Below are 26032 nucleotides of genomic sequence, written 5' to 3' on the forward strand. Positions count from 1 at the left end.
TTATTTTTATGGGGATACTTATATCTCAAATCTGAAGAATATAGACGTGAACATTGGAGTTTGGAATCTCTTTTAAACATAAAGAAACATGCCTTCTTTTCTTTTTGCGGGCGGGGGCGGGGGATGAACTAACGACGGTGGGGTGTAAAAGGAGGTTAGACCAATTGATTTTACTGTTTATTCATTCCATTCCTGATCCTGTCGAATGACTGGAAACAGGCTGTGGATTTTCGATGTACTTATTCTGATCATAAACCGATCATTTTTAATCTTTCCTGGGTTCGTTTTCCAGAGCCATCTTTTCCTTGGTATTCGGGAGATAGTAGGTTCGAACCCCACTGTCGGCAGCCCTGAAAATGGTTTTCCGTGGTTTCCCATTTTCACACCAGGCAAATGCTTTGGCTGTACCTTAATTAAGGCCACGGCCGCTTCCTTCCAACTCCTAGCCCTTTCCCGTCCCATCGTCGCCATAAGACATATCTGTGTCGGTGCGACGTAAAGCAACTAGCAAAAAAAAAAAAAAAATATATATATATATATATATATATATATATATATATATATATATATATATATATATATATATATTCCTTGGGAGAACGTTCTTAGATTACAGTAGATTCTCCTGGCATATAAATAAAAATTTAAAACATTTGAAATAAACGATAGGAATGAGATTGATTGTCCAATTGTTCACCTCTATAATAAGGTCAATAATGCACGGAAGTATGTCATTCGTATCGCCAGAAATTCCGCGTACTTGCCTACGCACGACAATAGTGCTGGTCACAATGTCAAAAATGACAATGGCAGCAGATGGAATTTACTGCCAATTAGCGGTCTTGCATCTTGCTGTGGGGTCCAGAACATCTATAATAATAATAATAATAATAATAATAATAATAATAATAATAATAATAATAATAATAATAATAATAATAATAATAATAAGAAGAAGAAGAAGAAGAAGAAGAAGAATATTCTGGACCGTCGTCAAATGTGCGGACCGCGCTGGAAATGGGTCTGGACGAGTAATGACTACAAATGCAGTCCGGCCGCGGGTTCAGTACTGCCAATGCACCCAAGAAGACACCACACCGAATCTCCTCAAGAATTTGATCCATATTAAAAATGCTTATAGGAAAAGATGGCAAACATTTAGGAACCGAACTGACCGGGTGGAATACGTGGTCCTAGCCCGGGAAGTACGAAATCGATTGCTGGAAAGAGAGATTGAAAAATGGGAGGTAACTTGCCGTAATTTCTCAGAAAACGACTCAGATCTCGAATTTTGACGGATTATATATAAATCGATATCCATTCAATTATAAATTTCTGTTCAATACCGTAGCGAAGCACGGGTATCTTGTTAGTCTATATATATAAAATAACTTGTCCTGACTGACTGACTGACTGACTGACTGACTGACTGACTGATTCATCATCGCCGAGCCAAAACTACTGGACATAAAGAAATGAAATTTTGGGGATATATTCATATTAAAATGTAGGTGCTCGCTAAGAGAGGATTTTTGGATATTCCGTCGCTAAGGGGGTGAAAAGGGGGGTGAAATTTTAAAATGAGTGTGTCTATATCTCAAAACTTTAAAAGTTTACAGGTGTAAAAATTGGTATTTAGAATCTTCTCTAAAAATAAGGAAACACGTATTTTTTTGTTTTCAGAAAATCCCAATAGGAGGGATGAAAAAGGGTGAAAATGGGGGAAAATGGGTTGAATGCCTTTAATCAGGATACCGGTAATTATATCTCAGCAACTGAAGATATTACAGACCTGAAAATTGGTACTTTGGATCTCTTTTAAAAATAAAGAAGCACGTATTTTTTGTTTTTGTAAAATCCAATGAATAGTAGGGTGAAAAGGGGGTGAATTTTTAAAATGAGTGAATCTATATCTCCAAACTTTTAAAGTTTGCAGATGTAAAAATTGGTATTTAGAATCTTCATTAAAAATAAAGAAACACTTTTTTTTGTTTTCGGAAAATCGCAATAGGAGGAGTGGAAAGGGGTGAGAAATGGGTTGAATGCCTTTAATGAGGCTACTTATATCTCAGAAACTGAAGACATTATAGACCTGAAAATTGGTGTTTGGGATCTCCTTTAAAAATAAAGAAACACGTATTTTTTTGTTTCTGGAAAACCCAATTAAGGGGGGTGAAAAGGGGGTAATATTTTAAAATGATTGTATCTATATCTCTAAACTTTTAAAAGTTATAGATGTAAAAATTGGTATTTAGAATCTCCATTAAAAATAAAGAAACACGTATATTTCGCTTTCGGAAAATCGTAATAGGAAGGGTGGTAAAGGTTGAAAAATGAGTCGAATGCATTTCATGAGTCTACTTATATTTCACAACCTGAAGATATTACAGACCTGAAAATTGGTGTTTGGGATCTCCTTTTAAAATAAAGAAACACGTATTTTTGTCTGTGGAAAATATAATTAATGGGGGGGGGGGTTGAAAAGGGGGTGATTTTTTAAATTGAGTGTATCTATATCTCAAAACTTTTTAAGTTTATACATGTAAAAATTGGTGTTTAGAATCTCCTTTAAAAATAAAAAAACACGTATTCTTTTGTTTTCGGAAAATCCCAATAGGAAGGGTTTAAAAGGGTGAATAATGGGTTGAATGCCTTTCATGAGGCTACTTATATTTCAGAACCTGAAGATATTATAGACCTGAAAATTGGTATTTTGGATCTACTTTAAAAGTAAAGAAACACGCATTTTTTCGTTTTTGGAAAATCCAAATATTTTTAATATGAGTGTGTCTACATCTTAAAACTTTAAAATTTACAGATGTCAAAATTGGTAGTTAGAATCTCCTCTAAGAATAAAGGAACACGTATTTTTTTGTTTCCCGTAAATCCTAATAGGAGGGGTGTAAAAGGGTGAAAAATGGGTTGAATGCCTTTAATGGGGATACACATATCTCATAAACGAAAGATATTACAGAACTGATAATTTGCATATGGGATCTCCTTTAAAAATAAAGCAACACGTGTGTTTTAGTTTTTGGAAAAGCCAATTAATGGCGGTTAAACAGGAGTGACAAATTGGGGTGAATTTTTTGAAAGACTATCTACAGAATAACTTGGAAACGTAAAATGTTACAGACGTAAAGAGTGGGTGTAAATCTCCTGTACATGTAAAAAAATAGGTGATTTGTTTTTGGAAACTCCACTTAAAGGGAACTCAAAAGGGGTGAAATTTTAAAATGAGAATTTTTACAGTATATCTAAAAAAAACTTAGCATGTTACAGAAGAGAAAAATGGTATTTTTTTATCTCTATTAAACATAAAGAAACGTGTACTTTTAGTTTTCGGAAATACCACTTGGTTCGAGGGAGGGGGGGGGGGTAAAAGTGACTGAAAATGGTGATGAATTCTTTTAATTAGGCTACTAATATCTCAAAAATGAAGATGTTACAGACGTGAAATTTTATATTTGCAATCTGCTTTAAAAGTAAAGAAACACGTATTCTCGGAAAATCCAAAGAAACGGGGGGGGGGGGGGTGAAAGAATTGAAAAATTAATTGACTTAATTGTATGAGAATACATACATCTAATAAAAACTGAAGTTGTTACAGACGTGAAAATTCGTATTTGGACCTCCTTTAAAAACAAAGAAGAACGCGTTTTGGTGGGGAAACCATCTTGGAGGGCGGGAGTGTAAAGGAGTTGAATTCCTTTCATGAGGACACATAAATCGAAAACTGAAGAAGTCAGAGTCGTGATAATTGGTATTTAGAAGATCCTTTACTATTAAAGAAACAAGTACTTTTTGCGGGAAAATTCAAAGAAATTGAATTATTTTTATGGGGATATTTACATCTCAAAACCGAAGGTAATAGACTTGAACATTGGTGTCTGGAATCTTCCTTAAACATAAAGAAACAAGCATTCTCTTAAATTTGTTGGTGGGGGGGGGTGGCGGTAATTAAACTTAACGGCGGTGGGGGGTGGGGTGTAGAAGGAGGTGAGACCAATTGATTTTACTGTTATTAATGTACTTATCAGGATCCTCCGTTTCTCAGGCGGCAGCGCGCCAGGCCTCTCACAGCTGGGTTCCGTGGTTCAAATCCCGGTCACTCCATGTGGCATTCGTGCTGGACAAAACGGAGGCGGGACAGGTTTTTCTCCGGATACTCCGGTTTTCTCTGTCATCAGCCATTCCAGCAACACATAATAATAATAATAATAATAATAATAATAATAATAATAATAATAATAATAATAATAATAATAATAATAGTAATAATAATAATAATAATAATAATAATAATAATAATAATAATAATAATAATAATAATATTCCGGACCGTCGTCAAATGCGCGGACCGCGCTGGAAACGGCTCCTGGACGGGTAATGACTAAGAATGCAGTCCGGACGCGGGTTCAGTGCCACCAAGGCACCCAATATGACACCACGCCGGATCTCCTGAAGGATTTTATCCATATTAAAAATATTATAGGAAAAGATGGCAAAGATTTACGAACCCAACTGACCGGGAGGAATACCTGAGTCTAGCCCGGGAAGTACGAAATCGATTGCTGGAAAGGAAGATTTAAAAATGGGAGGAGACGTGCCGTAAAATCATAGAAAACCAGTCAGATCGGGAATTTTGGTGGATTCTCGCAGAAAACGAGTCAGATCGCGAATTTCGGCGGATTATATATCTAAAACAATAAGCATTCAATTATAAATTTCAGTATAATACCGTAGCGATGCACGGGTATCTTGCTAGTAAAATATATGATTATTCTTTTATTTCATAGATATTTGATTGTGACATTATAAGTCCGAGCCACGTTCACACGGCAAAATCTTAAATATATGTGCTTTCGATGCATGTGTAATATGAAAACCTACAACCTGTTTTCCAGTCTTTGACCGGGTCAGGGATGTAATGAATGAACCATATACAGGCTATTATTACAATGGGGTGGCAACTCCCAAAGTGATTCATGAATAACAAGGAAAATGCTATGAAATGATAATGGAGAGTGTTGCTGGAATGAAAGATGACAGGGAAAACCGGAGTGCCCGGAGAAAAACCTGTCCCACCTCCGCTTTGTCCAGCACAAACCTCACACGGAATGACCGGGATTTGAACTACGGTATCGTAGTAACATAGCTGCATGCCACAGAGGCGCACTCGTGCTTCCTACAGCCAACTGGGTGAGTTGACAGGGATCAAATTGTGGCCTTCCGAGTGGCGGGATGGTCCATTCCAAGGATTGCCATACAAGTTGGATGTGCTGCGTGAGTTTTGCAACGATACTAGTTGCAAAGGTCACGTGAACATTCTCACACCCGTAGACGAGTTTCTGGACGTCCACGCAGTACAGACGTCAGTGGCAGATCGTACAGCTACCACAGCAGAGACAGGAGGGTTTGCGAGCTCAGAAGTGTCAACACGAACTGTTGCCAACTGGTTACTAGCAGTGGGACTACGGGCACGTACATCTCTAGCCCGTCTTCCACATGCACCACAGCATGGACGTGCACGGTTCAACTGGTGCGTCAGAGGATCACTTGAAAGATGGAATGGCAGGCCGTGGTCTTCAGCGATGAAAGCAGATTCTGCCAGCACGCAAGTGATGGTCGTTTGCGCGTACGACGTAGACATGGCGAGTACTGACTCGTAGAGTGCATTCGTCCAATACACACTGGCCCCACCCCAGGCCTCATGGTCTGGGGTGCGATGAGCTAAAACTTTAGTTCACCTCTGGTGTTTGTGAAGGGAACGCTGACCAGCACTCGGTACGTGCAGAATGTTATAAGACCCGCCCTTTTGTCATTCTTGCAACAGATGATGTGTTCTTACAACAGGATAATGTTCGCGTGAAACTCAACGTACTCTCCAAGACGTGCAGCAAATTCCCTGGCCAGCACGATCTCCGGATTTGTCTTCCATCGACCAGGTGTGGGATATGATGGGACGACAACTGCCACGTGAGACTCGTCAACCCACAGCTCTTGAAGAACTACGTGAACAGGTCGAATAGGCTTGGAATAATGTATCCCAAAACAGTATTCGCTATATGGAAGATCGAATGGATGCCAGAATCAGCGCCTGCACTGCCGCGCGTGGAGGATACACCAAGTACTAATAAGGGTGTTTCAGCAAGGATCGACACCTGGTGTCTCAGTACCACTTGAACAATTGATCTGTAAATGTAATCATTTCATGTACTCCGTATGAACTGTTACAGCATTAAATCTTGAGTGAACTGGAAAACTTTAAGAGGGGTGTACTAATTCTGGCAGTGTATGTTGACTACTTCGGACCAGATAGGCTCTTTTTTTTACAGTTTGCTTTACGTCGCACCGACACGGATGGATGGGCCTTATGGTAACGATGGGATAGGGAAGACCTAGGAGTGGAAAGGAAGTGAACGTGGCCTCAAATAAGGTAAAGCCCCAGCATTTGCCTGGTGTGAAAATGGGTCAAATGTTTATTATAGAGATAAATGTACAGGATTTATTGCTTTTTTCATATTTAATGAAAGAAGTCTGCATGCTGTGATGGCCCATGCTCTCATTTATGCTTTGCAGAGGTACCCACTCAAAGATAAACGATTCTTCTGACATGAGAACTCACTGTAAATGTGTGAGCTGAAATATTCGATTAACTGATTAGAGTTTCAAACACAAACGTTAGCTGTGGTAAAATGATTAAATGAAAGACGTGCATTGTGATTGTCCAGTCTATGATCTCGTAACAAACACAAATTATAGATAGTTACCGTGATTTGTGGAGCATAGGGATTTGTAAATGCAGTTGTAAACCCAACTATACCGCCGAACAATAGCATAAATTAGCGTAATACAGATGAAACTTCACGGAACAGTCCTCAGATCAAAACTTACTAACCTCAGAGAAAATATCTAGAGAAGTAGTTTGACTTCAGTTTGCGATTGGATAAGCTCTGAGTCGTAAATGAATCCTATTTACTGTTTCCTTAAATAATGAAATCAATAGTTGCAAAGAGTACCATAGTAATTAGTGTGATACAATTAGTTGTTGAGGGAGTTACGCAAAAGATGTATGGGAACTATTTCTCTAGCTTTGTAATTGACAGCAATTATAGTTTGAAAATTCAGTATAGTGTAACGTGTCATACACCGTCTGTTGGGTTACTTCATATAGGCCTAAAAATGACCTCTCTTCCCTAACTAGTCCACAAAAACCGATCGCCTTCAATATGCAATAAAACACGATAATCACTGAACCTGGTAGCCACCATCCATTGACGCATTATTAAAAATAAGAAAAAAATAAAAAGGAAGCTTGTATGAATTCTTTACTTATTCTGAACTATGGTGTTTAAGAAGGAGTTATTTGGCTTCTGCTTCTCTTGAAACAGCGGTAAAACGCTCGCTTAATGGTTCGAAATTTGCGAGTTCGAGCCCTGTCAATGCTGCCACTTTTATTAGTTTATCATTATTTTGTGATATGAGTACAATAAATGATAAGTTTCAAATAATACAGCTGCATAATATTAGCGTTAGATTCTTCGTGTAATATTATATTGTACTATCCTGTAATAAAAGAAAATAATGCATGCGCTTGTAGATGTGCTGTAGAAGCACTGTAAACTGTGCTAGAGTATGGTGTTTAAGAAGTACTCAATCGATATATGCTTCTCGTAGAACAACTGTAAATCGCACGCCAAATGATTCGAAGGTTGCGAGTTCGAGCCCAGTTAAATAATACAAATGTTAATTTTGGAGCAATAGAGCTGCATATTTTTTTAAATGCATTTATTCTCCATGACCGGTTCTTCCCCAGACTCTGCGACGGATCTCACCTCCACCACCTCAAGGGCAGTGTCCTGGGGCGTGAGACATTTGGTTGGCGATACAACTGGGGTGGGCGACCAGTACTCCGCCCAGGCGGCCTCACCTGTTTTGCCGAACAGGGACCTTGCAGGGGATGGGAATATTGGAATTGATAGGTAAGGAAGAGGGCAGGAAGCGTCCGTGTCCTTAGGAATAGGTACCACCTCGGTATTTGCCTGGGCGAGAAATGAGAAACCACGGAAAACCATTGAAAAGGTTGAGATTGGAATCGAATCCCCTATGCTCAGTTGGCATTCCGATGCTGTGCAGACCCCGTTCCAGACTTCGTACCACTTTTAAAGTTTCGTGGCTGAGCCAAGAATCCACGCCGGGTCTCAAGATGTGGCAGCTAATCGCAGCAACCACTACAACACAGAGCCAAACCAGGTGCCTAATACTAGGGTTCATTTTCTCCTTCTTATATTCTTACATTGTACTATCATGTAACGAAATACAAACACCTGCAGATAATTGGAGTAATAAGAGACAGCATATGTAGCAAATACAATGAAGCAGAGGAAACAGCTGAACACATACTTTTCGAATGTGATGCGCTGGGTAGAATCAGAGTCTCCACTCTAGGACTACCAGGTGAGGAGAGATAAAAAAATCCAAGAAGACCCAATAAGAACAACCTGAAGCTTTGTGAAGGGAGCATGTATATCTAGGTGGGAATGAAGGAAAAACATGGTAGCAAAAGATCTTAGAGGTCGACGCTAATTAGGAACTAATATTTAGAGGCCCCATGAAGAAAGAAAACCTATTATCTCTGTTAAGTACTAACTCCATGGGTATAAATGATTTATAAAGCTAGGAAGGGGACTTCATTTTGAGAATTTTGTGCGCAGCAACAGCTACTGAGATTTCAGGACGTTCATGTAGTTTGACGCATTGCAGCTGTATGTAATAGGGTGTTATGTGCTGATCACGCCTGCCATCTGTTACATAAAGAACACATACCTATTGTACAATCTGTAGTTTTATGCTCAAAAATTTCAGGTAAGTCGTTGTATACGACTGAACCATAGACAATGTTTGGGAATATAAGGCTTTAAACAAGTAGTTTTCGCATTTGAAACGTTACGTTTCAAAATATGCATGGATGATACAACTTTTCGAATCGCATTTGACGTATGAACTGGCCAGAATAAGGTTCTGTCTAAAACTAGACATAGATTTTTAACGGTGTCACTGAAATGGACATCTGTATCTAGAATCTTTATTGCAGGAAGAGATTTGAGATCAACAATTTTTAAACTTTTTTTTTGTAACTTATGGAAATAAGCTCGGTCTTAGCTACATTTAATCGGAGGTTATGAGTTTCGCTCTATTCTCTCAGTCGAAAGATTCCATGGTTAAAGTGCATTATACATGAAGGTGTGTTAGTGGGACTAAAGGGATGTAATCTTGTCAGTCATCAGCATACATGTGGAAGACACTGCTTTTATAGACTGTAGAAATGTCATTAATAAAAATAGACAGGCATGATGGCCCAAGGACCGATCGTTATGGTAGCCCCATTTTAATGATTCCCTGCTAGAGGGTAGTCCTTCAACTAACGAGACTATTTGCGATCTATGTGACAGATATGATTCAATATTACGAGAGAATACTTTGCGAGAAGCGAATTGACTTCAGCTTAGCAAGAATCAACTGATGGTAAACAGAGTAAAATACCTTAGAGAAATCAAAGAGACGTAAGGCTGCTTCTTATCGGCAACCGCGCGTGTATCCTCTGTAACATTCAGCAGAGCAGTAGTACTATTATGGCCCTTCTTTAACCCAGATTTTTAGGGATTTAGTATGTGGTATTTAGACAAAGATTCACAAATCTGCTCATGAACATTTTTCTAGTGCCTAATTAGGCGCACAGAGGATGTTGATAGGCCCAAAATCACTACAGACTACTGGTATTTTCTGTTTGGGAACAGGTCGTACATTGGCAAGCTTCCATTTGAGAGACAAATTCCATTCTGCAGAGAGAAGTTACAAAATGCGCAAGGGCAGGAAGGAATATCTCAATACAAGTATAAATCATGGATATTCGTCGAGTGGAGCCCTGCAAGCGAAACAGACGTGTATGTGGGAGTACTGAGTGTTCGGTGCGTGAGTGAAACGGGGATGGGCATATAACTCTACCGAGCGGTCATCAGCTGATGGAATAACAGCATAAAGTACCAGGTATGTGGACTAAAGTGCGATGTAGAAAACTTTGAAGTGGTGTTGGCAGTGATAGTGATCGCGGTGCTATTGGTAATTGGAGGAGTGGAAAGCAATCCTGGGCCATCGAGTTGGGAGGGTATTTAAAGAGGTTTTATAAGAGGTCAGCCAAGCAGACACAACGAGAGAGCCGATTATGGAATAGAGTAAGGACATTCAGGACTTGAAAAATAGCCTGAGAGGTGACATGGCAGGTATAGGAAAAATTCTGGATAAATACCAGGCGGAAGTGAAAATTGCAAAGCAACATCGCTGGGTGTTAGAGCAGTGCAGACGGGGACTGGAGATGCAGGTCTGGAGATTAACCCTTGCCCAACAACATAACAAATTCCTGATCATATATTGGATTAAAGAGAATAGGGGCGATGGTAAATTGGCACTATTATCTTCTGTGTTAATTGCACGGAATCCCATGTGGATGACGTGCAGAGACGATCCAAAGAAATAGACCGATTAATGTGCAGTTCGGCAAAACATGTGAGATACCAGGTGTGGACGCCTGGGCGGAGTACTGGTCGTGAGCGTGGTCAGCAACTAAACCCCATCCAGATAGAAAGGTATGCACATCTAACAATTAGCATTTCACTATCAAACTGACAAATTTGTGTGCATCGAAACTCTGAAAGAACAGTAAACATTCAAGTAAAGTGAATACGAAGTGTTTAGGTCAGATGAAAGCAAATATCAGTGAATACATTGTTAAAAACAGACAATTTCAAACTAGAGGAGGATCATCGCCGTTGAAATATCGATTTAACATTTCGCAACGTCTCCGCTATGAATGCTTGTGTAGAATGTGGTAAAACAGTTAGCAAACGGAACAGTTCACAGAAAATTAAGTGCAGAGCATGTCAGGGTTGGTACCATAGTAAATGTGCGGATTTAACAGATCAGGGCGTGGACATAATATAATCGGAGGGACGGTTGTGGAACTGTAAGACATGTCAGGTGGTAGGCAGTGGTAATAGAGCGCATACGCCATCTGTTAGTGATATATACCAACTACTAACTGAATTAAAGAATAAAGTAGCGAAAATTAAAATAGGGAAGGAAAGTGTAAATAATGAACTACACAACTGAAAATGAAGAACAAGGAAACTGATCAGTAACTGGGCAAGCGTTATGAATTGACTCTCAAGAAACGTGAAAACGCCGCGGAACTAACTAAAGTAGAATCAAAAGAAGTAACTTAGCTTCGTGCTTGGAAAACGTTGACAAACAACAAGAGGGGAACCAGCAACCCAAAACGCAGCTTAACGATGTGACATTGCAGCTTGACGATTTAGACCAGTATGGCAGAAGGAATTCCAGAGAAATTCACGGAATTCCTGAAACAAAAAGAGAAGACACACTTGAATGTGTGAAGGTGTTAAGTCGAGCGTTGGATATTGAAGTGATTTACGAAATGATCGATACCTGCCACATATTAAAAGAACAACCCAATCAGTCTTCAGGGGGATCATTGTGAAGTTTGTGTGGAGAGCAGGTAAAGAAAACTTAATTGGAAGAGGTAAGGTGAAGAGCAATCTGTACGCATCTCAAGCTTGGCTTTCCAAGTAATGGAATAATCTACATAAACTAGAAATTAACTCCTTATCGTAACAAGATTCCTTGAGGATGCGCGCAGATTCTAGAATGAGAATAACTACGCGTATTTATGGATGGAACCATCAGGCAACCTAAAGCTTCTCAAGCGGAAAGAGCACCAGTACGTTTATAACCAAAAAACGCTTGAAGACGTCAGTAAGTTAAACTAAAATGACTTATCCTTCAGACTCATAACAGATTCTAATATCATTTATACTTACCATCAGAATGTGAGGGCACTCAATACAAAACTAAACGAATTTTACGAAAATAGTACAGAATCAGAACATGATGTATTGTTAAGTTTCTAGACATGGTTAAGTAGTGACGTCAGCAATAGTGAACGCTTAGAAAACAGATATAATATATATTGCAGAGATAGAATGGGTACCGAGGGTAGGAGGGGTACTTATTGCTGTCAATCAGGATATTATGTCATAAGCAGGTTTAAAATGTAAAGATTTTGAGACAGTATGTGTTAAAATAGTGTTACATCATCATACATTTTACCTTGTATCTGTATATTTTACACCCGTCTGTGATCTAGAAACATACCTAATATTTTATCATTTATTTAAAACTTATCACAAATTTCAAAGCCGGGATATCACTCTTGTAGGCGATTTAAACCTTCCATTAATAGATGGTTTAGATTTTGATATACGTATTAAATGGTGGAATGGCATACAAGCATAAAAGAATTTTCCCACTATTTTTTAAACGCTAATGGTAGAACTCTTAGTTTGAACTAATGTAAGTGGTGTTACTGTAAGCAATCAGCAACATCACTTATCAAAATCACGTGGAGAAAATGCAGAAAATTTTCTTACGTTACCTGCACTTAAAAAATATAAAAGGTTTCTTCCTAGAGGCATAATTCACAATAAGGGTCTCCTGAAAGGATTCAACTTAACTTCATTATTAAACAGACATATAATAATAATTGATCAAACATACCTCCATAGAGTTATTAATGATGAACTAGATAACAATTACTTTCTACAAAAGTCTCGTACAATACCCGGAAAGGAAATTTAAGACAAAAACATCCCTAGTTACTTTCGATTTCTAAAAGAGTATTTTATGGAAAATTACCACCGTTTAGAATATGCACTACATATCTTTGGTGTTTGGCCAGAACATGATATCTCCAAATATGCTGTTTTGTGATATAAGCATTTTTGTTTTCAATTTTAATTTAAAAATCAGGGATCTATTGCAGATATAAATTGAAATGAAAATACTATGCATTAGCATATTTTACTGTTAGATACATATGCTTACGCTTTTATACAGTTTCTAAACTGCAGTAATAAATGAAAGGAATGGAGTTATCATGGTCTGACCAAATTACGTTGCCCTTAATCAGAACGTAATATCTGCTTATTTATTTACATTTTTAACACAAATTGACAGTATTAAATCATGTACAAGAGGAAATGAATATAAGAAAACTACATGTATGTCACTTTCAGGAAGCCTGCGTGCTTCATAACTTTTAAGAATTTTACAGTATTTCCATCTGAAAATAACACAAAGTACTTGGTATTAAATGAATTCTTCATCTCTATCACTCACATAGGTAGTAGCATCCTCTGAAGCATACAGCTCCTGGGTAGAATCTATTGTACCGGGGATCAATAAGCTCAAACATGGACACTAAATCATCATACTTTTGAATCTTCACCGGTTCCTCATATGCAACAGGCAAATGCATGTTTTCCTTTGACAGTTGTCCCCGTCTATTTATAGTTAAAATTCTGAAAGGTACCACATTTTGAAGTGAATACTTGAATTTAAACTTCAATTCTCTAAAATCCTTAGTGACATGCAGCCAGAAGATATTACGCCAAACAAATTTATTTTTTCTGTGTCAATCATCCTTCTAGTGAAACACAGTTTTATAAAGGTTCGAAAATGAAAATAAAATAATTCTGATTTATCTGAACCACTATTGATGTGTTGGACCTTCAGCTAAGTGTTTGTGGCAGATTTCTCTTAATGTCTCCGTTACGAAACTATTAATTTTTATCCTGTCTAGTATTTGACGAAATATATTACTTGCAAGTACTTGCTTATTGTTGCGGCTTTTAATTACAGAATCTACTATTCTTTTAACACGAAAAACGTCAAATATTATGGATGTTAAAACAACGTATGCATCAGAAACAAGAAGTCTTATCAAATGATTGATGCTATGACTTACTAATGCTATGCTTGACAACTGAAAAGAAGCAATGACAACCTATGTATTAACATTTAATTTGATCCTAACATCATAACTCCCTGTGTTTACATTATACAAGGTGGACAGTGGTTTAGTCTATACTCGATAAGTGTTCTTGTCCGGATCTGACCAAACCTGAATTGCAATATTGACAGTTATCAGGTTTATACCAATTCTGTAGTGAGCGCTTAAGAGCAGATGGAGATATCAGGTATATATCTAATGAAGGAGGGTTGTTTCCTTTACATAACTACAGTGATAGCACAGATAGGCCATTGTTGGAGTTATCATGTTCTGCCCAAACGCCACAGATATAACATCACAGTTCATAAATTTCCGGATCTTGATTTAGACTTTGCTGTTAGTTACAATTATATGTAAAATTATTGAAGAAGGCACACAGTAAATGTAATGTGCCGCACTATGCTAGACAGCTTGAGTTCAATTAAGGCACTATTTCTAAAGGTATAGACTGTAGGTGTATGTACACTGCAGTGCAAATCTTAAGGACGAGATAGATAAAGCAAAATAACATTTCAACTACTCGGTGGAAATGAATGAGAGTGAGGTAACATATCGTCAGAGGTCTACGATACGTACAGAGAAACCTGGCGTGAAGTCAGTGCGACTATAGCGCCAAATTGGTCTGACATTTTGAAGGAACGGGACAAGAGAGTGTGAGTCAATCAGAAAGATGTTACAGTGCACTGTGGTGGTGTTGTTCATCACAACATGGACCAGAGAGAAAATGTGGATGACTTCATTACGGGAGAGAATCATCGGGAAACTGGAAGAAGGACGAAGTGTGACGAGTGTAGCCCAGGAGTTTGGCATTTGCCTACAGCATTGCTTCACGTTAATGGAGGACATTCCGAACAAGAGTCACTGCTGCGGGAGGGGGAGGAGGGGGTCGACTACTGACAACTACAGCAGCACATGCCCACTACGTTGTGCAACAGGCAAGAAGAGACTCCCATTAAACATCGGGTACAATTGCAACCACATTTATCAGGACTGCAAGGCTCCAACAGTTGCACGATGACTGCATGGGGGGGGCAGTTTTCCTGACGAACATTACGTTGTGTTCCATTGACACCCGCACATCGGCGGCACCCATTGTCATGTTACCAAGTGCATCAAGTCTGCACCTACGAGAGCAGATTCAGTCTGAGTAGTGATTCCAGACCTACCCTCATCTGGCGAGAGGTGGGAACACGTAATGCACCCAGCGACATTGTCTAACATGATCATTTTGGTGGTCCAAATGTTGTGGTGTGGGGAGTCACAATGTTGCATGGGAGTACCGATCTCCAATTCTTTGAACGGGATACACTTAGTGGTCAACGTTATTCTGACAGTGTACTTCTTCCTCATGTGCGTATTTTCATGGGTGGATTCGGCCCTGACTTCATTTTTATGGATGAAAATGCACGATCGCTTCGAACAGCGTAGGTGGAAGAGTTCTTGGAACCAGAAGGTATTCGGCGAATGGACACAAATCCTGACATAAATCCCATCTAGCACGCGTGGGAATGTTGGGCAGACGTATTGCAGCACGTCCATATGTACCAACGACCATCCAGCAAATGTCAACCGCGCTGGTGAAGTAATGGAAAGCCTTACCACAATAACTCCTTACTAATCTTGTTTTCAGTAATGGAACACGTTGCAGAGCAAGCAACGCTGTCCTTGTTGATCACACACTCTTTTAGAAACCATGTCCCTTCTTTTGTGATGCCCAGGGGACCATAATGAGTCGCAGTGACTTACGTGAAATTTATTGCCTCTGTATACAAATGTCATTTCTATTCATCTCATCGCATATTCCTTTCAGTTGCCTATCGTACCATACTGTAGCAGTTCTTCCTGTGTATGGTTCAAGTTTTATAGGGCTATGTCACTTGGCAGTGACACAACATGCGAAAGTTACTTTCATCCTTATGTTTTGCACAGCAGCATATGTCCCATGTTCATACTTATTGCATGGTTAGTTCTCCTTTTACATTTATACCTGCCTGTAACTTCGCAGATGATATAAAAAGTACATGGTAGTTTCTTTAAAGCCACGAATCGTTTAAGTCCTTAATATTATATCCTGAATTATTATAACACTCATTGCTACTGTAAATCTGTTTGCCCGTACACTATAACTGTTATAAACTATTTCCCTGTGTTAATGTATCAGTTTTGTTTGTTTTCACATCTGAATTACGGTACACAGTTTTATTTTGTTTTGTATCATACATTGAGAATGTATATTATGTAAACCTCCTGTAATTAGAGAGTGATCTCTGTTGGTGGTGCAGAATAAATGAATAAATATATAAAGTATAAATCCATTTTCCTACCAAAACGCGGCCATTTCCCAGTATATTATTGTTTTTACTGTAGATAATACGATTTGGACAGTTGGTTTCTGTTGATTTTCATAATGAACAAGAGCTGTAATCAGACTTTTTTTGGTGATCAGTCTTTCAGAATAAAAAATATGTATTTGAACCTTAAGAAACTTTGAATGTGGCAAAACTAAACCAGTATATTTACAGGCAAGTTTAGTGAATCAACCATTAGGGCTGTACTGAGATATTGTGGTGTTTCCTAAATTTGAAAGCAACTGAAGGGAATTGTATTGTAAATAGTTTTTAACGTTGCAATTTATTAATATCTTACCTGTCGAGAAAGCGTACAGAAATAAAACAGAATACAATTCTTCTGCTGAATCGCTCACTGAGTAGAGTGAAATTACTTTGGTGCTACGAGAAGGGGGACGATATTCTTCCTTCCAAGTGGCCAGATATTGCTTTCCTCCCTCTACACTAGAGACTGCGTCCGGAAATGACGCTGTCAACGAATAAGTACACAAGATGGAGTTCCTTACTCATTTCATTTCCCAACCAGCGAAAGGGAATATGAATGTGGATCAAGGTTACAAAAAGACCAAAGCTCTGAGTCCTTGTACGTGTAATTATGTATGGACGTGGGTTTTACTTACCAACATTGAGAGTATAATGTTATCAATAAATGAAAATGAAATGTCGTATGGCTTTTAGTGCCGGGATATCCCAGGACGGGTTCGGCTCGCCAGGTGCAGGTCTTTCTATTTGACTCCCGTAGGCGACCTGCGCGTCGTGGTATCAATAAATAATAATCCATCTCTTCTAAATTCACTTGGTTTAATGGTCTTAACAATATCTAACTTAGGAACAGCTTTTTAATTAAACCTTCTTTTCCACTCCGTGGCTGGTTAAATACTTTTCTCATGTGCTCAAGATAGAAGAATTGAAATCTTTCACAGTCATTTACCACTTAAGTGTGAGAGATTCATGTCAATACTTCAATGGCGGATTGGACATTACTTTTGGACTTCGAAATGCCTGCCCTTCGGCGTCCCTAAGACAGGCATTATGGTAAGGGAAATAAGAATTATTATTATTAATATTATTATTACGAAAACGTACCTTCAAATAACATGATTCTAATTCCTGTCCGATTCACAATGACTACCGCTTTATAAACTGCTGTATTATGCGAAGGCATGTCTAATAGAAAATTTTGCACATGTTTGTGGCAGTGGTGGTGATTATATATTAAAGGCGCTACACGAAGTAGTCTTCAACCATATCTGGGTTCATCCTCACACTCACAGAAGTCATGGTTCTGGAAAACGCTCACCATTTTAATTCATATTTGTTTTGAGGTTCCATCTCCTTTTGACTCAAAAATACTACGCATTCATGAACTGTTTTCCTATTTTTTTATGGTTATGATGATGATTATGATGATGATTGTTATGGGTATACCCGTGGAGCAGCAAGAGTTTAAAGAAGGTGCCGGGGTGAATGGGTCCAACTCCAATATCAAAATTAATTTAAAAATCTGAAGGTTATATTTTCAGAACTTCAAACTTAACCATTTTTTCACGACAATATTACAGGTACAAGTAGCAATCATTAAATAAGATTGGGAAAATTCCAAGATTCAGAACCTTAATAGTTTGGGCCTTAAGCCACCAGTTTTACAATTCCGGAGATACCGGATTCAGTTTACACAAAAATTGAGAACCATTAAGTCAAGGGCAGAAATCCCCCAAATCAAGAGCACTTGCTCCCAAAATTACAATATCTAGCCTTCCAAAGGCACTCTTTAATCTCACAAAAACTTTGAAAAAGAACAAACAGGCTCTCAGCATCTTCTAGCCTATTCAAGGCAATATCAGAAAATTACAATCACTCGCACAACTTACAAATTGCAAGATGTTATACAGGGGTATCTAGTACCCAACCTACAGGGCCTTGACGAAAAAGAACAGATTATATGAACGGCCCGAACACAAACTCAAACCAAGATGAAAGGGGAGCTCGAGAGGGTACGTCACTCTCTATCCCCGGTTTACAGTTAAATATGTTATGAAGGTTTTTACATTAGCCGGAAGAAAGTTACATTGTGGAATAGCTTGTTACATCACTAAAGAGTCGGACCTTTCCCTCGGGTTAAACTGCGGAGGTAGCAAGAGAGAAAGAAGTTATGTGGCCATTACCTTGCAGATGTTCTGTTGACCGATGAAAGAGGCCGTCCGCCTCCCGCTTTGACACACACACTCAGTGAGATGACGATCAATTGGCCAAGAAACGTGAAAAGCCGCAGTTTATAAACCCTTAGGGAAGGTTCGAAATCATTCAAGACTAAACCAGCCACACCCTCTCAATTTTATTGGTTAAATTCAAATGAAACACTCAAAATCGAACAAGAAGCCTGTGATAGGTGGAAAATTAATTACAGAAATTATTGATTGGCTAGATTCAAAACTGTTGGAAAGAAAAAGGTAATATCGGCAACCAGAAAACAAATGGACACCATTCAGTTACAAAAACCTAGAAATACGAAACTTCCTTAAATTATAACTTCTTACACCTCGCACCAGTGTGCATGAACATAGTTTTTAGTATTGCCATCCGTGGAAGAATGTCCAAACTTCTTGATGAATGGCAAACAAAACAAGGATAAATTCACTCGGTTTAGGCAACTGCACAATAACAAAATTACATCATATTTCTGTGGTGACATCTTCTGAGTAAAGTTCTAAGTTGGTGAAGTTTCAGTTTCACTCTTTTACCAATAGAGGGGTTCGTTTAGGCGCTGAATTTGAATGCGCGGCGTTGGGGTGTACCTCCCGGTACAATGATGATGAACTTTGTGTCGTGGAATGATCTTCAGTAATATTACGAAGTATTATTTTAGTAACTACTGTATTTGGTAGCATAGTTTCATCAAAAAATCACGGTACAGATTACCATACAAGCTTTCAAACTACGTACAGCATACTGTAGACCGCGACGTTCGAACAAACTACCATAATACAATAACAAGAAAACAGGGGATTGCATTCACTATATTAATGTCAGCATCATCAACTAGTATCGCCTTTCACCTCCCTGGAGCGTCAGGTGTGGTTTGGTCATGTACGTAGGTTTAAAATACTTCATTTTTAGTGGAGAAATTAATGATTTGTACCAGGTAACGACCATCCCTTTAATGTACTTGGTGGTGCTCTGAGCAATATTCTGGTAGCGCAAGGAAGTAAGTGATTAACCTAATGAAATTAATCTTCGATTCATTTTTACTAGAATCTGAGTGATTTCCCACAAAACAAAGGGCAAATCCATTTCCTAGCTTTCCCTAGCGGTGTTTCAAGTCCATGTCATTCCAGGTGGACCAAGAATATCTTTACTGCTTCCGATAAGAAATATCGATAATAATGTAAAACGTTCACATATGAGACTATACACGAGGGGGGAGAGGAACGGCTGGAGATACTATTCACCTACAGTGATGTACTGGGTAGCGATTGGATCCTGTGACAATCAAAGAAGAAGGGAAGTCTGAAAAAAAGAATTTATTTGAAACATACTACTTAGGATGTTGGAGGAGTTTGAACGTACATCTTGTTTGTTGTTTACGAATTGAGGAAAAATTAAGGGTTAAGGCACGATAGATAGTATGCCAGTATAAGGTTTGACAACCGTAAATATTCCATCATCCCACTACAAATGAGACGCTAAGTTATGTGACTCTAGCTGTAACAAGACAGCTACATATAAGTGTTACCTAAATGAAATCTAGGCTTTAATACGGGTATCGTTACCCGGTGAAGAGAAAGTTGTGCGTGCTTCGGTCCATAGCTATATCTGCCAGGAATAAAGCTTATATCGCCGGAAAGTGCGTAGAGAAGCAAAATTACTTGGTAGGCTTTTTCCATTAACTTGTCCAAAATTGCCCAAGTCGGGTATTCAGTTTATGAAAGCAGATGGTGTTAGCGGAGTAGACGTTTATCGTCGTATGAAGGATGTGTATGAGAATGAGTATTAATTACCTGTACGGTGCTCAGACAGTTTTGAGAATTTCATCATGGATGAGTAAGGATTGTCAATATCAGGTCACGTACAGGGGCAGTCTAGCGATGAAACGAAGGAAGAAATTGAAACAATCGAGGGATGCCGGTTCGCAAGCAATGGTGAGTCTGAGACACCGTTGAAGGATGTTTCCGCCGCCAACCACAGACGTTGTTCTTTCGAGGTTACCAATGGGTCACTTGCTTGAACAAAAATGGCGAATATATTTATGCATCTATGTCACCCATACATCACTCATTAATTCCTGTATATTCACATATTACAAAAAGTAAACCATTACTGAAACCAAGAAGAGCCTCAGTTTCATTTGGGCAAACCTTATAGAACTACTAGGTATTGAGCAATGATTGTGTTGATCAAACACTATACGAGGCACTGATTAGAATTCAGTAATGCATCAGTTTACCTGGACTAACATTATGCAACATCTGTATTCTTTCTACGTATGTAAACTACAATTTCCACTTCAGAAATAATATTGTACTTAGTGTCTTACGAAAACGAAAATTACTTTTAAGGTCTTATATTTCACGGGGATGATATTTATTCTCACCTTGTGTATCAGGTAATCTCATAGTGGCAGTTCGTCACCAACATAGCCTGCACTTTGATATATATCTTTCAGATCAGGTCGACCCGGTTTCAATTAACTATTCTCTCGCTACCTGATGACTGGTTTGGTTCTTCACGAACGGAATGTAATCATCCTAGTGACCGCAACCTAAGAGGAAAATTGGGTTATAATTGCACACTCCTCCATACTACATGATGTGTCAATATATTTGCTTTTTCTTTCTTAAGGAGGAAACCATTGTTTCAGTGACGGCACAGTTAATAGAACAAGATTATCAGTCTATCGTGGCAGGAAATGCAATACTTAGAACACTATAACATATCAGTAAAAAATGGACAGATGTAAGGGCAACGACATGCTTCGTTCTACAAGAACGTCCTCAGATTCTAAAAAAATAACTTTAACACTGCATATTATAACCATTTCATCTCTATACACAGATGCCCGTCAACAGATTAGGCCTAATATTGGGTAAACCACCCAGTTATTGGCACTTTAAGAACATGTTTGTAGGAAAAATTATGTATCCTCGACACTTGTCTTGCTTGAAGTATGATTCTAACACAAAACATACTAGAATATTAAAGTAACATTATACTAAGTTTTAAACGTTATTTTCCGTTTGAAATAATTTTCTTAAAAATATGTAAAATTTTACCAGTTATTGTCTCAATTTTCCAGTAGTTGGCATCCATATTACCAGTCATTGGCAACCCCAATTTGTATCGACCTTAATTCTTCTTCTTCTGCGGATTATTATTCATAACTAGTAATCACAAGCTGTTCCTAATACTTGGTACTGCAACAGCAGGTAAAAATTAAGAAAATTAAGAAAAAATAAAAATCAGTTTACAAATTCAGTAAAATTACATAACACTGTATACAAATACAATTATTAACTACAGAAACACCAAGTGGAGTTTGATCTCAGTCATTTTCTTTTTCTGAGTCCAATTGCTAGAAATCTGCTATACATAGGTCTTTGTATGATATAAGCAGTAAGAATTTATTCCCCTGATTCAGAGAAGTCGTCACTTTCATCATCAGAGCCATCAGAATTGTCACTACCATGTATCACGTAATAATTATTGCATACAAAAGGATCATCATCTGAATCAGCTGGGATATGTATTTGATGCTCACTGGTGATACATTTAGAGTGGAAAAGTTTTTTACAGCTATTACATTCATATCCCTTCTTGGAAGAAACTTCTTGTACATTTGAAGCACATTCCACGGAACCTTTTCTTTCTTCTTCATGCAACCACTCATAGAAGCTGGAGTGTTCTCAACCTATGAATGCTTAGCTTGAGATACCAGCTCCGTCGGTGTGCTGGTATCTCTCTTCATGTTCTTCTTTTCCTTAATTTCTTCAGTAGCTTGCCTATGCATTTTCTTCCCTTCTCTTTCCTGTTTTCGTTTTTATTTCTGTTTTCAAGTTTCCCTCCTTCATGTTTACCTTTTCTTCCTGCAGGTCATTCAACTGTCTTGAAGTTAAAACAAATGGGACTCGTTCCACCTGACGCTTCCCTTTCTTTTTGGGTGTTTCTGGCCACAGAAGCACTTGTTTTATACATTTGGTTGGAGCTTTATTTATATCTTCTCTGTCGTCTCTTTCTGATGAACTCTGACTAGCTTCTTCACTCGCGGCATGTTGTGGATTTGAAATGTTCAGATTTTCATCAGAAAGAGACGTGTTGGCATTTGGTGTGATTTCGGTAACTTCCTGTTCCTCTTTCTGGTTTTCATTTTGATAACATTCCCATTGTTGATATAGAAGAAAGAAATCTTCTCTATGAGCATTTTCTGTCACATTCTGTATAGTCTCGAAATTATTTATTGTCGCTTCTCTAACAACTCGAACAAAAGTGTCGTATGGAAGAGGCTGGATTTCTGACTTTCTGCTATTGCCGCTGTTGCTGCTAATATTTTTGCGGTTAGAAACATTCCTGTCCAAGCACATTGAAAAATCAACATTATTTTGGTTCCAGGGATACAAACCGGTAGCTCTGAAATCATTCTTAATTGTGATTTCAAAGTCCATTTTTCAAGCATTTCATTCAAGATAAGTGCAAGGTCCTCTTTTGTTATAGCTTTTCAAACCGTTGTCTGTTTGCCATTTGAATGCAGCATTCTTCCATTCACTTTTGAGAGGTCTGAAGGCATCAACATTAGCAGGCTGTAATATTCGTGTAGAATTGGGATACAAAGACGTCAGAATAATTTTTAGATCTTTACACTGCTCGTTCAAGTAGTACGTTAGATGGGTTTTATGCCCATCAACAAACAAAATTACTGGCAGTTGGATGTTATTTTCTTGGAGGTATGGACGACAAACGTTAGCTATGAATTCAAAGGAAACTTCAGAATTCATCCAGGCATTGACGCTTCTCCCGATGCCCCATTTTTCAGGAATCTTGTTAATAACATTAATAGAAATTCTCTGAAAAGGGTAATCATTGGAGGGCATATTTTTCCATCTGCTGGGAATGTGCACATAACAGTGAGAGTGGCTTTGGATGGAATTTTCTCTACTGCGTAGACTTTTTTACAGCCTGTGGGTGCAAGTCTTAGGTCATAGAACAAAATTAGTATCATCGCCGTTGAAAACACGGCTCGGACATGACAGTGCATAAAATATATTTTCCTCCTTAAGGAAGTATTCTGTGAACGTAAACCATCCTCTCACGTCTTCTTCACTTACACAAGCACTTGCAGCAGTTATACCCTCGGGTGTTCTTTCAGAAACTTTCGGACGCCTTTCTGGAAAGGCAGAACACGATTTGTTACCAGGGGTGTCATCTTTAACAGGCTAGCTATTTGCTTTACGTCGCACCGACACAGGTATGTCTTATGACGACGATGGGATATGAAAGCCCTAGGAAGTGGAAGGAAGCGGCCGTGGCCTTAATTAAGGTGCAGCCCTGGCATTTGCCTGGTGTGAAAATGGGAAACCGCGGAAAACCATCTTCAGGGCTGCCGACAGTGGGGCTCGAACCCACTATCTCTCGATTACTGGATACTGACCGCACTTAAGCGACTGCAGCTATCGAGCTCGGTATCTTTAACAGGATTAGGACGTTTATTCTTCTGAAGAAATTCTGGCACGCTTGCCTGAATATCTTGTTTTCGCCGTGGTAATCCCTTACGAGCACATTCAAAGATCCACCTGAACAGATAATTCAGAATATTGTCAGAAATAATGAATTAGCTTGTAAATTGTCAATGAGTCAAGCTATGGGGGTACCAATACTCACCGAACAAGGGTGCATTCCTCCTCTTTGCTCAATATAGGGGCTGACCCATGGGATGTTTTGGTATATTAATTACTGATCCGGAATCGTAATTTTGATCTGGGAATCCAATACATTCTGGACGCTGCTTTGAATGAGATGCGTTTCCTTCCTGGAGTGCTTTCTAAAGGCTTTCTTAATCTTTTTACCTAGGACCCATATTCCATTCAGTTTACTTCCATAATGAAGAAAAAGACGCAGAAAATAGTTAAAATCAACGCCAATTATTCGTTAATAATTCTCCAGCTATTGGTACATAATTTTCCAGTTATTGGCACACAATTTTATAGTTGATGGAACTGTGCCATTTACTGGTTGGCGTTATCATTTGAAGTTGCTGTTCTTGTTATTTGTGTCATCAGTCCTTAAACCGGTTTGAAGCAGCTCTCCATGCCACCCTATCATTGTTAAACTTTTCATTTCTATGTAACTACTACATCCTTCAGCTCTTCTAATCTGCCTGTCATATTCATACCTTGGTCGACCTCTACACTTCTTACCACCTACATTTCCCTCAAAAACCAACTGCGCAAGTCCTGGGTGTCTTAAGATGTGTCTTATCATTCATTCGATCCCCTCTTCTGGTCAAATTTAGCCAAATCGATCACCTCTCACCAATTCGATATCTCCTCATTCGTGATTCCATCTACCCATCTTGCCTTTAGCATTCTTCTGTAGTACCACATTTCAAAAGCTTCTACCCTCGTCCTGTCTGAGCTAATTATCGTCCATGTTTCACTTGCATCAGTGCCACACTCCTGACGCAAGTCTTCCGAAAAATCTTTCTAATTCCTGTATGAATGTTCGAAGTGTGCGAATTATTCTCCTAAGGAAGGCCTTTCTTGCTTGCGCTAGTCTTTACTTGATGTGCTCCTTACTTCTGCCATCGCTAGTTATTTTACTACCCAAGTAACAATATTCATCTACTTCCTTTAAGACTTCATTTCCTAATCTAATGTTTCCTCCGTCACCTGACTTCGTTCAACTGCACTCCATTACATTCGTTTCGAACTTATTAATTTTCATCTTGTACTCCTTACACAAGACTCTGTCCATACCATTCAGCAATTTCTCCAGATCTTCTGTAGTTTTGGATAAAACAACAATATCATCAGCAAATCTCAGGGTTTTGATTTCTGCTTCTTGGATCGTGATTCCCTTCCCATATTCGTATTAGATTTCCTTTGCTGCCTGTTCTATATAAACATTGAAAAGTAGAGGGGGGGCGCGCAAGCTGCAGCCTTGCCTCTATCCATTCTGAATTGCTGCTTCTTTTTCAAAGCCCTCGATTCTTATCACTGCAGACTGATTTTATATAGATTGTAGATACTTCTTCGTTCTCTGTATCTCATCCCGATCACGTACAGAATCTCAAATAGCTTGGTCCTGTCAACATTATGAAATTTCTTTTCTAGATCTATGAACACCATGTAAGGGCTTGTCCTTCTTTATTCGATCATCTAAGATCAGACTTAAATATCAGCACCGGCTTTCTTGGGAATAGGTAAAACGACATTCTGCCGAAAATCGGGTGGCACTTATCCTGTCTCATTCATCTTACACATTAAATGGAATAACTTCACCATGCTGGTTTCTCCCAAGGCAGTCAATAATTCATAGGGAATGTTATCAATTCCAGGTGCCTAGTTCCTATTTCGGTCTCATAAATCTCTGTCGAATTCTGACCTCAAAACTGTGTCTCCCATTTCTTCAGCATCAACAGCCTCTTCTTGTTCCAGAGCCATATCATCTACATCATTAACTTGATACAACTGTTGGATATGTTCCTGCCATCTTTCTGCTTTGTCCTTTTTCCCTAGAAGTGGTTTCCCATCTGCGCTCTTAATATTGA

At 38.6% G+C, this 26032-nt stretch overlaps 1 pseudogene; it reads right to left on the reverse strand.

Moving 5' to 3' along the window:
- Positions 1–5847: 5847 nt before the first annotated feature.
- LOC136863608 (uncharacterized) lies at positions 5848–24340 on the reverse strand (annotated as a pseudogene).
- Positions 24341–26032: the final 1692 nt, after the last annotated feature.

Source organism: Anabrus simplex, chromosome 2 (genome assembly GCF_040414725.1).
Source record: "Anabrus simplex isolate iqAnaSimp1 chromosome 2, ASM4041472v1, whole genome shotgun sequence".
Lineage (NCBI taxonomy): Eukaryota > Metazoa > Arthropoda > Insecta > Orthoptera > Tettigoniidae > Anabrus > Anabrus simplex.